The sequence below is a fragment of the Jaculus jaculus genome, chromosome 7 (assembly GCF_020740685.1).
Source record: "Jaculus jaculus isolate mJacJac1 chromosome 7, mJacJac1.mat.Y.cur, whole genome shotgun sequence".
In the NCBI taxonomy this organism is placed as follows: domain Eukaryota; kingdom Metazoa; phylum Chordata; class Mammalia; order Rodentia; family Dipodidae; genus Jaculus; species Jaculus jaculus.
In genome coordinates this window covers 11448028-11460480 of record NC_059108.1, presented here as the reverse complement: position 1 = coordinate 11460480, position 12453 = coordinate 11448028, and the positions used below count along the sequence as shown (strand labels likewise).

The window sequence follows — 12453 nt, the reverse complement described above, 5'->3', positions numbered from 1 at the left end:
GTTGCTTTAATGAATTATATCATGGGCAACCTACTTACAGTGTGTCTCATAAGTCTTATTCTTGCTGTCTTTGTAATTTGATTGTTAAGAATCAAATGAAAAATGACAGGAGCTGTGTATCTTTAATTTCAAACCTAGTTGCAATTAAGTTTGTGAAATGAACTGGTCTGTGGTTGCATATTACTGAACAAGGAGGTGGAGACCCGTACTTGCTTTTTGTACAATTCCTCAGAATTGAAGGTAATGTTTGGGGTGACTTTTTTTTCTTCTTTTTCTGAGTACAGCATTTCATTTCCAGACTGTGCCCTCTAGGTGGCGCCACGGCCACTTCTCACAAAGGAAGGCGGCAAATCCAGCTCTTCCTTTTTTTCTTTTAGAGATTCTTCTCTCAAACAGCCAAGTGCCACCAGCTAGGTATTTCCTCCGTCTTTTAATGTCCCTTTTCATAAACCCCACCCTCATTTGGCTGCACAGAAGTGGAGCCTATCTGCTTCTGTGGATTTTCCTACATTTGCTGTCTCCTTTGGGGAGCTGCCCCGACCCTGGCTCCTGCAGGAGAAGCACAGACGTTTCCCACGACACTGTCCCATGTCTTCCTGGCTCATCTGTGTACTTTCCTGTCAACCTCGCACCTTCTTATGTCACTTCTATGTAGACAACTCAGCTTAGCTTCTCTGGAATTTGTTTTTCTTTCCTGACATTTCTGTTTGGCTTAAAAAAAGAAATATATATATATATATATATATATATATATATATATATATATATATATATATATATATAATTAAGTTAAAAGAGTTAAGAGGTAGGGTCTCACTCTAGCCCAGGATGACCTGGAATTCACTATGTAGTCTCAGGGTGGCCTCGAACTCGTGGCGATCCTCCTACCTCTGCCTCCCGAGTGCTGGGATTTATTTGAGACAGAGTCTCATGGTTCCCAGGCTGGCCTTGAACTTAAACTCCTGACCCTTCTGCCTCTAGTTGTTGGGATTACGGGCGTGCGCCAAGGCGTGACTTGAATATACAACGTCCCTCCGGGCCTCCTGTGTTTGCTTATCACCAGCTAGAGGCATTGTTGAGGAAGATTTTAGAGCCATTGGGAGGCGGAGCCTTGTTAGCAGAAGTGTGTCACTGGAGGCTGGCCTTGGGTTTTTATCCAATTATTTTTAACTTAATTTAATTTAATTTTAGAGTAAGAGAGGGCAGGGGAGAGAGAATTGGCATGCAAGGGCCTCAGCCACTGAAATTGAACTCCAGACACTTGCGCCACCTAGTGGGCATGTGCGACCTTGTGCTTGCCTCACCTTTGTGCGTCTGGCTTACGTGGGATCTGGAGAGCCCGACATGGGTCCTTAGGCTTTGCAGGCAAGCGCCTTAACCACTGAACCATCTCTCCAGCCCATGACCTTGGAGTTTTGTAGCACAGCCCAGCTTGCCTCACTCAGCTTGCTCTTGCTACTTTCTCTTGGCAAGTTCTCTCCACCGTGATGAAATCTCCTTTTGAACCCGTAAGCCAGAAATAAACCCTTTCCTTCTATAAAGCTGCTTCTGGTTGGAGGTTTTGTCTTAGCAGTGAGGAGGTGTCTGCCATCATAGTCACCTTTCTAAGATGCTGCTTATAACACCTCAGAGTTCTGTCCAAATCTCTCAGTTGCCTCAAATAGAGCTCTCTACCATGCTCCCCAAGGCCGTACACTTGTTAGCCTCATTCCTGTCCCGTGATGTGAGCACACTGGATCCACTATCCTTGGGCAGTACTGACCTGGCCTTTCCCTGAGCTGAGCCCTCTCTGCTCCTGTCCTTTCTGCTTCCTGGAGTGCAGATTCCCCTGCCCGTGCCTGCTAAGGTCTTACTACTCCATCTCTAAGCATCCCTGCCCTGAGGAGTACTCTTGAGACACTGGAAGGAGGCGTCTCTCTCTCCTTGCAGCATCACAGCCATCCCATTCATTTTGTGCTGCACTGACTTGAATATGCATCTTATCCTAGGGACTGAAAGTCAGATACTGGGGGTCTCATAGCCTCCATTGAACAAGTGGGAGTGGGGTTCAATATGGAATTTAATGGAATGACTGCTGTGGAGTCAGAGACGTGTGTGTGTGTGTGTGTGTGTGTGTGTGTGTGTGTGTGTGTGTGTACAAAGGAGCAGAGGCTTACATCACAGCTCACTACACTCGGCGGGGTGTTAGTTTTTGTCTCAAGCGGCAAGCTATAGCAAACACCCCAACAAAGATTGCTGAGCCCCGTTAAGGCATCTCCTGACAGCTGTCGGTCTCTTGTGTTGTCCCGAGCTGTAAGCGGCTTTACCATCCTTAGGAACTTACTCATGCTGAGACCCTCCACGGAAGCTTGTTACTGAAGCAGTTAGCTGTGGCTGTCACACTGCACGTGTGGCTTAGCGTGGGCTGCATGACCAGGGTGAAGGCAGCCGCAGCGTGCCACCTGAGCGGACATGAAACATCCCTTCTTTTTTTTTTTTTCTTCAAATGTGGTGTGTATGATGTGTGTGTGTTCATGTATGTGAGCACAGGCATGTGCATGCCACGACACACGTGTGGAACTTCGGGTATCCTTCTCTGCCCTTCCACTTGGTTTGATGCAGGGTCTCCTGTGAGCGGGAACCGGCTGCTTCTGGGGCATGCTCCCGTCTCCGTGGCCCCGTTTGCTGCCAGCGCACCGGGGATTGCAGACGGCCGCACTCCAGCGTGCAGCTTCACGTGGGGTCTGGTTATTCGGACTCAGGTATTTGCAGCCATGCAGCCACTGCTCTGCCCATGTGCTATCTCCCCAGGCCCCGCCCCTTCTGAAGACACAGCCTTACTCTATAGCGCAGACTGGTGTCAAACTTGTGGCAATTCTCCTGTCTGAGTACTGTCACAAACCTGTCCATTCATGGCATTTACAAATAACGTAAGTCCTCTTGGAGTTTGAGGCACTGGACTGAATCGCAGACCCTTTATTCTGACAGCCTTAATTCTAGTCACCCCCGCAGCTGGGCCGTTAGTAACTCCATTTTGTAAAACAAAACAGAACAGAACTGAAGTTGGACTTTTAATAAATCTGTTTTCCTGACAATCTGAATTCTAGGAACGTTAATGAACCCATTTCTCATAGGGAGAATGTTAGGGAGCAGAGGCATTAGTAGAGCTAATTTCCTTAGGTGGTAATTAGTTGCTGAAACTACAATTACATTTGGAAGGGAGTTGTTTTCAGCATTTAGCTGATTTAAAACAGATCTCTGGTGCCTCTTAAACATTGACTGGTACAGTAGAGGCCATGGGCCTACCAAAGTCAGGTGGTGAGACCCAACCCAATGATAACACCATGCGCACCCCAAGCCGGACTGGAGGGCTCTACTGGATTCTGTATCCCAGCTGATTTAAAGGCTGAAGGCCAAATTTCCAAAGCGGTTGGGACAATTCATGTTCTCCCCACAAAGCATCGGTCTTTGGTTCACTGAACCAATAAACTATGAGCTGAATGGGGGGGGGGGGGAATAAGCTTTCACCTCAGCCAAGTACTGATTCTCACCTTCTTGCTATAAATCTTACATTATTCATAAAGTTGAGCCTTGGAGTCGAGGATAGTCTTCAGATAGGGAGACTGGCTCTTGCAAGTTTTATTTTCCACCCATTGTTGCTGGGGATTTTATCCCTTGATCTGGAGAACTATTTTAACATCTGGGGGTTATGTTATGAAATTCCTCTCACTAGAGTGTTAATAGGAAAGGGGCCTCAGCTCCACAGCAGGGCCGATGATCTCCTCCGTGGCACGCCGTGCCTTGCAGAACATCGGTGGTGGGCGTCATCCGTTTCCCTCACACTTACATATCGCTGGCATCTCCCAGCACTTTCTCTGCTGGCCCACCAATGAAGTGCCTCACGTTTTCTTTAAGCCTTTAGTTATTTGAGATAAATCAAGTCAAGAGAAGTGGGATTGGCAGGCACTACACGTGAGGGGGAGGGGCCCAGCGCATGGAAGTTTAGTGGAAATGGTCAGCACTCGGGGCGCTACCAGGGACAAATGCCTCCAGGTATGGTCAGCTGTCTCCACAGCTCCAAGCACCCCACTCAAGGGGAGCACTGGCAGCAGGAAGTCTTTGGCTAGTGGACGGGATGGCTTCTCTCCTGTTTTCGGAACTGAGGGCAGATGAATCCTTGAACTTAAAACCTGCCAAAGCAAGCAAGTGCTTACTTCTTTGAAAGTTTCCACCTCTCTCCTCTACTTTCCTTGATAAGGCCCTCCCTGACTGAAGAATGAAGAAGAAATGCAGAGCATCAAAGATGCCCACAAGTGGGCTGGAGAGATGGCTTAGCGGTTAAGGCGTTTGCCTGCGAAGCCAAAGGACCCAGGTTCGATTTCCCAGGACCCATGTAAGCAAGATGCACAAGGGGCACATGCATCTGGAGTTCGTTTGCAGTGGCTGGAGGACCTGGCACGCCCAATCTCTCTGTGTCTGTCTCTGTTCTCTCTATCTCTCTCCCTCTGCTTACAAGTAAATGGATAAAATTTAATAAAATAGATGGCATTTGTTATGGTTTCATTGTGCATCTATGTCCCCATTAGATGGTATTTCTTTTCTTTTTTTTTTTTCTGAGGTTGGGTCTCACTCTAGCTCAGGCTGACCTGAAATTCATTCTGTAGTCTCAGGGTGGTCTCAAATTAATGGCAATCCTCCTACCTCAGCCTCCAGAGTGCTGAGATTAAAGGTGTGTTCTGGGCTGAAGGATGGCTTAGTCATTAAGGCACTTGCCTGCAAAGCCTAAGGACCTAGGTTTGATTCTCCAGGTCCCAGGTAAGCTAGATGCACATGGTGGTGCATGTGTCTGGAGTTTGTTTGCAGGGACTAGAGTCCCTGGAACACCCATTCTCACACACTCTCTCTATCTCTAATAAATAAATAAATAATAAATCTTAACAAAAACAAAACAACTAAAGGTGTGTGCCACCAGAATTAAGCTTGCAACTTGAGTCTCCAGCAGGTGGAGACCTGCTGGGGATGAGAGGCATCATTGGAGGCAGATCTTGTAGTCCAGCCCTATGGTGTTTTCAGAGCCATATAGGAGCTCTGGCTGTTGATGTTTGCTTCTCTCTCTCTTTTTCTGTCTCTCGCTTTCTCTTCTGTGAAGTGAACCAGCTTCTTCTGCCATGACGGAGCTTCCCCTGGATTCTGTCAGCCTGAAATAAACCCTTTCCTCCCATAAGCTGCTTCTGGTTGGGTGTTTGTTCAGGAACTGAAACGGCATTCTTCTATCATGAGAAGCTTGCCATCTTTACAGAGGAATCTTTTCTAAAAAACACTTTTATGCTTTACCTTTCCAAAGTAATACCCCAGGCCTAAATCTGTACCCAGAAACTTCCCAAGACTTTAGAGCTAGGAGGACAGCACTCTCTTCCCACACAGGTTCCTGCTTCCCTGCTCATTGGAACCCTCTGCCCACCCTGGCTCTTTCAAGTCTCCTCCCTGTCTACCCATGAGGGCTTCTCAGAGCATGGCTTTTTGTTTGTTTGAGTGTTGGCTTTCTGTTTTAATTGGCGACACGTCAACCAGCTCACCTTGGGTCATTTTCTGCTGGCATGTAGCCCAAGTGTTTAACTTATAATAATGGTTTCATTATTGTGCGACGTCTTTTCTCAACCATACCAGAAGCATATTGATGGTGGGGAGGAGAGGGGAAGCTGGCACTGTTGTGCAGTGGAGACACGGGTACTGTTGCCATCGCTTCCTAATTACGTTGTCTTCAAAGGGCCCCACAGTCTCCCTCAGCTTCCACAAAGAGACAAGGTTAGTATCTAACCCGTCAGAGGAGTTTGTCAGGCAACCACGCGTGCGCAGAGCTTAGGGCCCAGTGTGTCTGGTCAGCCAATGCAAGCACTACTGTCCTCTCGTGAGTCCAGTGTTTCAAATCCTAGACAGACCCTTCCATATGGTCCTCTACTGACATAGGCAAATGAGGCTGAAAGGTGGAAGCTGAAATATATTGAAATCTCAATAAAACCCTGATAAAGAATGTCAATAACCTTTAGGTGCAGATGATGGGATTTGGGTGTTATTCCCATTCTTCTGTACTTACATTTTTTTCCCCCTTGCATTAAAATACAGTAAAAGCAGTAAGATTCTTAAGCAGTTTGGAAAGAAGGGGTGGCGGTGTGAAGCATTAGGTCGTTACTGGCTTAGAAAGCACATGGCCTAATTGGGACCTGGAGTATTCTGCAAAATCCCATGTGTGAAAGGTCCCATCCCAGTGAGAGATGCCACTGGAAGGTGGTGGAAGCTTCATGAAAGGAGATCTTGTAGGAGGTCTTTAGGCAACTGAGGACATGTCTCTGAAAGGGAGTGTGGAACCATCTCGTTTTACTCTTGGCTCTCTGGCTTGTGGCATGAGTGGTTTTGTTACACCATGCACTCCATGACTGCCTCAGGCATTTTGTTGTGGTAATGGAAAAATCTGAGACAGAGCGAAGAGGTGCGCTTCACTTTCATGTCCATGTCTTTCCTGCCTATACTAGTGAATAATACCTAAAAAAACCTCCCTAAAATAACAGATATTTTATTTATATATTTATAATGGCATATATTATAAAGCTGATAGAAAATAACATTGAATAAGTGTAATAGACATTATTAAAATAAGATGAAAGTAAAACAGTACATTTTCACATGTAACAAATACACAGCTCGAGGCTGCAAAGTGGTCCGATTGTTTCATGGACTGACCAGCAGGGGGCGCCATAGGCTGGCACCTAGGAACCACACAGCAAGGGAAAGATCCCAATGATTCAGCTTGACGCTGAGAAGTGCCAGGCCCACAGAGTCACGCTCATTACCACAGGGCCGAAGGCCTGAAACCACAGAATTCAGCAGGATTTTCTAGGCCTGTCCAGGAACACGCCTGGCTGGGACAGGTGTAAAAGCTGTATCGTCACCTCAACGTGGCATCCTAGGGTCCCTGGATGCCAGGCTGAGGCTGTGTTAAAGTTGACAGCATTCACAGCCACTCCGCCAGGAGCTTCAAGCAGGGGCGAAGGCTGAGGAGTCATACCTGAGATTCTTTGCTTTTCTTTTTCAGGGGTGAGACTAATTTCCAGCAAGCACACCCAGGAAAACTCTACTGGGGGGGGGGGGGCTCACTAAAATGTTGGACTTGAAAATTTGTTCTATTCCCTTTAAAAAATTATTATATTTATTTATTTTATTTATTTCAGGGAGAAAGAAAGGCAAAAAGAGACGGGGGGGGGGAGGGGGCGGGAGGCTCACCAGGGCCTTCAACCACTGCAAATGAGCTCCAAACACGTGAGCCACTTTGCGCATCTGGCTTATGTGGGTCCTCGAACGAGGGTCCTTTGGCTTCGCAGGCAAATGCCTTAACCACTAAGCCATCTCCCAGCCCTGTTCTATTCTTAAAGTACACTCTAGGTAACCCCTTTATGTGCACATATGGGTTGAACAGCCCTTTTCTGACATGCCTGGGAGCAGACATGTTTCAAACTTTGGACTGCTTGTACATGATGAGTTATCTTGAGTCTGGGACCCAGGTCAATACAGGAAGTTCATTTGTGGTTCACGCATCCTCTATACACGGGCTGAACATGATTTACTACAATAACTTTAAAGCGTGCCTGCCTTCGATTGCAACCCGTCACAGAAACTCAGGTGTGAAATTGTCCTCTTGTGGTGCCCCGTCTATTCCCCAAAGGTTCCAGGTCATGAGCCATTTTTGATTTCAGACTAGGGATGCTTGGGATGTAGATCAAAGTATGTGTGGCTGACCCAAGAGCTTGCTTTATGTATCTCACCTGTGTCTATCCACGCTTGAGAGCAGAACCCAAAAGTAGGTCTTGTCAGATTTTCTCACATTCACAAAAGAACATTCGATGGAGGATTTCCTCAAAGTGCCTTTGCCCATCAACTTACTCAATCCTCATAGTAGCCTCACAAAGAAGTGCTACTGACCCTATTTGAAGTGGAGGAGGCTGAGACTGGATGTGTGGACAGACAGCACTTGGCCAAGGGAGTCCAAGCAAAGCCAAGGCTGCTATTCCCGTCAGGGATGGTGGCAAGCTCACAGAGGGGCAGGCACTTGCTTAAGACCCCAGAGGCAGAAGTGGCATTTATTGCTGGCTGGCACTGTGACTGTCTCCATTTGACACCAACATGACCAGTTCAGAAAGATATAAAATCCGAAGTGGTCATTTATTGCTGGTGTAAAAAACTGAGTTGGGGATGAGGCAGACGCTATTAGGAAAACTGAAATTTGGGGGCTATCAGTTCCCTTCATCATGCTGAAATTTGGCTATGGGTGTAGTGGTGTTGGGAGGCAGGGCCTTTAATCCCAGCACTCGGGAGGCAGAGGTAGGAGGATCACCATGAGTTCGAGGCCACCCTGAAGCCACATAGTGAATTCCAGGTCAGGCTGAGCTAGAGTCCTACCTTGAAAAAAATAAAACAAACCAAAAAGAGGAGGGGGTTCCTCTCAAGCAGCCTTTACAGGCTACTATATATAGACTAAGACAGACTATACCCCGGGGCTAGAAAGGTGCACACGCATTCTCTGCAGGACGCAGTTCCAGTTCCAACAGCAGTTTAAACTGGATGTGTGGAAAAAAATGATTGCATTGTGAGGTGGCTCTGGGGGGTTATGCATTCTCATAGCTGGCCTGGCCAGCTATGACCACTTTTCCCACGTGGGGAAATGTGTCCACTTCCCGCAGGAGTGACCTAGTCACTTCAGGCTCCTTATCCCTTGAGTCTTCAGAGGGCCCCATCATTGCAGGATTTCGGGTACCTGTCTCTGTATTTCCCCGGGTTCTCTACCCCGGGCCTGGCTCTGACCTCCTGTGGTCTAAATGGCAAAGGGCACACAGCAGCTGATGCCGGTGCTCAGGTAAAAAAAAAAAAAAAGCCGAAGGCCACGTGTTCCCGCTCACGTGCAGGCCTTAGCTTCAAATCTTCAGGGTTTGTATGTGAGCTAAGAGTCTGTAGTGGAGGCCACAAAGCTAGACAGGGGGCATAGAGGGAGAGGAGAGAGGAGGGATGAAGGGGAGGGGATCACAGACAGATGAAAGGGGAGGGATGGGTGGGAGGAAAAAGGAAGGAAACTTTTCTTGCTTGCTAGGTCCCTGTTTTTTATTTCCCCTTGGGGCTTATCTAGGGGAAGAGTAGAGAGAAGACAGACAAAGGGCCACAGGGTGTGGGTGGCAAAATGCCACTATGATTTTGGAGGAGTGTCTGGAGTTGCTGATTGGGGCTTACTGAAAAGCCAGTGAAAGTCACTGCACACAGTGAGTTTTTCTGGGACTACACAGGCAGAACTCGGCGTACTGGACTCTTGACTTTGGCACAGTAGTTCTCTTAACCATCACTATGCCGCAGGTGGGCTCTTAACGTCCCAGCTTGTAAAACCGAACAGACTGCTAAGTATCTAATGGTGCACATCGACATTCTATTCATGTGACACTCACCAAGGGCTCACTGTGACCGTGTGGATGTCACGTGGATAGAGGACTCACAGAAAAGGTGGCCATGTAAGCATGGTCGCTGAGCCTCAGGGGACACCGAAGAGCTGGCCATCCATGGAAATGTGCACCCACGTGAAAGACAGATTGTGTTCCAACCTTCTCCAAGAAGAGAAGTGACCGATGTTCGCCACGGCAAGTCACGTCTCTCGGGCCCTTCAGAACGGTGACTGTAGCTTCCGCTCTTGTAGGGGCGGAGCATAGACGCGTCAGTCCCTCCCCGCTGACGCCAGCATGACCCGTCCAGAAGGACAGCAAATCCCAAGTGGTCACTTGTTGCTGGTGTAAAAGACTTGAGTTGTGGAGAGCAGGCAGACACTATGAGGAAAAGTGAAATTTTGGTGCTATCCGTTTTTCTTTATCATGCTGAAATTTGGTTACAGGTATAGCAGTGTTGGGAGGCGGGGCCTTCAATCCCAGCACTTGGGAGGTTGAGGTAGGAGGACTGCCATGAGTTCGAGGCCAGCCTGAGACTACTTAGTGAATTCCAGGCCAGCCTGGGCTAGAGCAAGACCCTACCTCCAAAAAACAAAACAAAACCAAAAAAAAAAAAGCTGGAGGGAGATTTTTGTCTTTCTCTCAAGACTGGACCAGTTAGTCCTCAGGGGAATGGGTTAGTTCTTGAGGGGGTGGGCTGTTGTGAGGCCCTTTTCTCTCCCTCTCCTTGTGCTCACTTGCTCTTCTTTCTGTCACGATGTGAGACAGCTCAAAGCCCTCACCAGAAGCCCCATGGGTGTTGGAGCCAGGCTCTTGGACGGCCTAGCCTCCAGGACCGTGTGCCAAAATGAACCTCTTTTTCCCCTCAACTAAATTACACATTGTGGGGGGTTCTGTTCTAGCAATAAAAACAATGGACACTTCGGTACAGGGCAATTCTATTCAGCTGTAAAGAGAGATGGAATCCTGCGCTTCGCAGGACAATGAATGGAACTGGGAAAGAGTATACGGAGTGAGGTAACCCGGGCCCAGAAAGACAAATGCTGCCTGTCCTCCCTCAGATGCGGATCCTGACTTTGGCTTTTGAGGTTTGTGTTTAAGTTGGTGAGACAGACACAGTGGGAACAGGAAGCTAGAAAGCAGCCATGGGAGGAGGAGCGGGTGGATTTAAGGGAGGAGATCGTGGGTACAGTAAGTACAGGTGTGGGATACTGGGGTTAAAGGTTCAAGTGAGGTCAGGGGAAGGGAATGGAGGAGAGGAGGGGATGGGAAAGGGTTAACCAAAACTGGAGACATTGTGAAAAAGCCATAGGGAAAACTACCTGTTTTGTGAAAACTTTCTCCCTCTCTCTCTCTCTCTCTCTCTCTCTCTCTCTCTTTTTGTTTATTTTTATTGACTTAGTTGAGAGCGACAGACAGAGAGACAAAGAGGGAGAGAGAAAGAGGGAGGATGGATGCATCAGGGCCTCCAGCCACTGCAAATGAACTCCAGACGCATGCACCACCTTGTGCATCTGGCTTATGTGGGTACTGGGGAATCAAGCCTCGAACCGGGGTACTTAGCCTTCACAGGCAAGCGCTTAACCGCTAAGCCATCTCTCCAGACCTCTCTCTCTTTTTTGTCTTAATTATATTTTAATTAGCTAACCATCTCCATTTGGATGGGGACAATCTGAAGCCATAGGTTGTAACAGGAAAGGCCAGCACTGGGGTGGCATACTTCTCGGTAAGTGGTTTGTTAGGGAGGTCCCCGAGGTCCCCTAAACAACACAGACCATGGCCAAGGTTCTTAGCTACCCACTAGGACGAGATGGTAAGACTCTGTCATTGGAGACAAGACGTGTGTTGGGAACAGGACACTGAATAATCAAACTGGAACTGACCTGGAACCTTCTCCTTGCTGGGTAGCTATCATAGGGCTAGAAAGTGCTATGCAGCCCTACTTGGGGAGAAAAAGCTACCAAAAATCTTACCCAGTGGTGACTCCACCCTGCATGCCGCTCAACCAACCAGTCAGGCAAGATGCATCTATGGGTGCACTAGTGGCATGCCTGATAGGAGGGTTACCAACCACTCTTTTATTTTTCATTTTCTTTAGAGAGAGAGGGAGGGAGCGAGAACTTGCGGTCCAGGGCCTCAGCCACTGCAATTGAACGCCAGATGCTTGCGCCACCTAGTGGGCATGTGCGACCTTGCACTTGCTTCGCCTTTGTACGTCTGGCTTATGTGGGATCTGGAGAGTCAAACCTGGGTCCTGAGGCTTTGCAGGCAAGCACCTTCATTGCTAAGCCATCTCTCCAGCTCACAGCTACTCCTAATTGGGAATCGATGCCTGCTACTGAAAACCTACAGAGAAGGTCATAGACCCAGATGTGGGGGAGCTGCTACTCTGGTTTGGCTAAATGGATGCGTTGTTCCCATCAAATTGTTCTCTAAATATTTATCATTATGTGTATGCCCACAGGTTCAGGCTGCTGTCAGTTTTGGTCAGAGGTTTTTTTTTTTTTTTTTTTTTTTTGGTCGGATCTTTGCTGAAGCGACGGTTACTGGGGAGAGACTCAAAACTTGTCAAAACGCTGAGAATAAGTGACTGTTGAGGGCCCAGCACTAAAGAAGACATCTCTGTCACACCCTCAAAGGCTGCAGACGTGGTGGGGGAGGACTGTAAGAGCCACAGGCCGGGAAGAAGTACCTTGAGACACTCTCCTCCAGATAGGAAGTGACTGTTGAATCCATGACGTCAGAGAAGCTGCCACTATCTTCCAAAGGCCTGCACAATATGGAGCCCACCAACGTGGATGATGGAGGAGGGCAAAAAAAGACGTCAGAACAGAAGAGTGGGACGGAGCAAGGCTCGCTGGTTAAGCTGCCAGACTGCAAAGCCTAATGACCCACGTAAAGCCAGATGCTCAAGGTGACCCATGTGTCTGGAGTTCATCTGCAGTGGTTGGAGAACCTGGTGCACCCATATTCTCTCTTTCTCTCTCTCTCTCTCTGTGCT

The 12453-nt window shown here is 48.0% G+C and overlaps 1 protein-coding gene across 12 annotated transcripts in view; it reads right to left on the bottom strand.

The window, feature by feature from the left end:
* The window catches only part of Mtus2 (microtubule associated scaffold protein 2), a 532186-nt gene that overhangs the window by 109363 nt on the left and 410370 nt on the right, over positions 1–12453 (bottom strand). The gene's annotated exons all lie outside the window — the stretch shown is intronic.